Below are 685 nucleotides of genomic sequence, written 5' to 3' on the forward strand. Positions count from 1 at the left end.
CACAGAAAAAGCTGGGCGTTCAAAACGCCCAGTAAGGAAGGCAAACTGGCGTTTAAACGCCAGCCAAGGTGCCTGGCTGGGCGTTTAACGCCCAAAAGGGTAGTGGTTTGAGCGTTAAACGCCAGAATGTGCACCATTCTGGGCGTTTAACGCCAGGATGGAACAAGAGGGAAGATTTTGTTTTCAAATCAAATTTTTTTTAGTTTTCAAAATCTTTTCAAAATCAAATCTTTTTCAAATCAAATCTTTTCAATCAAATCTTTTTCAAAATCAATTCTTTTCCATTTTCAAAGATACTTGCTATCAATTAATGATTTGATTCAACATTTCAAGTATGTTGCCTTTTCTGTTGAGAAAGGTTTAATGTTTGGACCATATCTTTTCTTGTTAGCCAAGTTATTAATTTTTAAAATCAAATCTTTTTAAAATGTTTTTCAAATCACATCTTTTTAAAAACCAATCATATCTTTTTAATCACATCTTTTTCAAAATAGTTTTCAATCATATCTTTTTAAATTCTTATTTCAAAATCTTTTTCAAAAATCACTTGATTTCTTTTCCACCCTTGGTTTTCGAAAATCAATTAGTATTTTTCAAAATGTTTTTCATTTATTTTCGAAAATTTCTTCCCCTCTTCTCACATCCTTCTATTTATGGACTAACACTATTCCTTAATGCACAATTC

This window comes from Arachis duranensis, chromosome 9 (genome assembly GCF_000817695.3).
Source record: "Arachis duranensis cultivar V14167 chromosome 9, aradu.V14167.gnm2.J7QH, whole genome shotgun sequence".
Lineage (NCBI taxonomy): Eukaryota > Viridiplantae > Streptophyta > Magnoliopsida > Fabales > Fabaceae > Arachis > Arachis duranensis.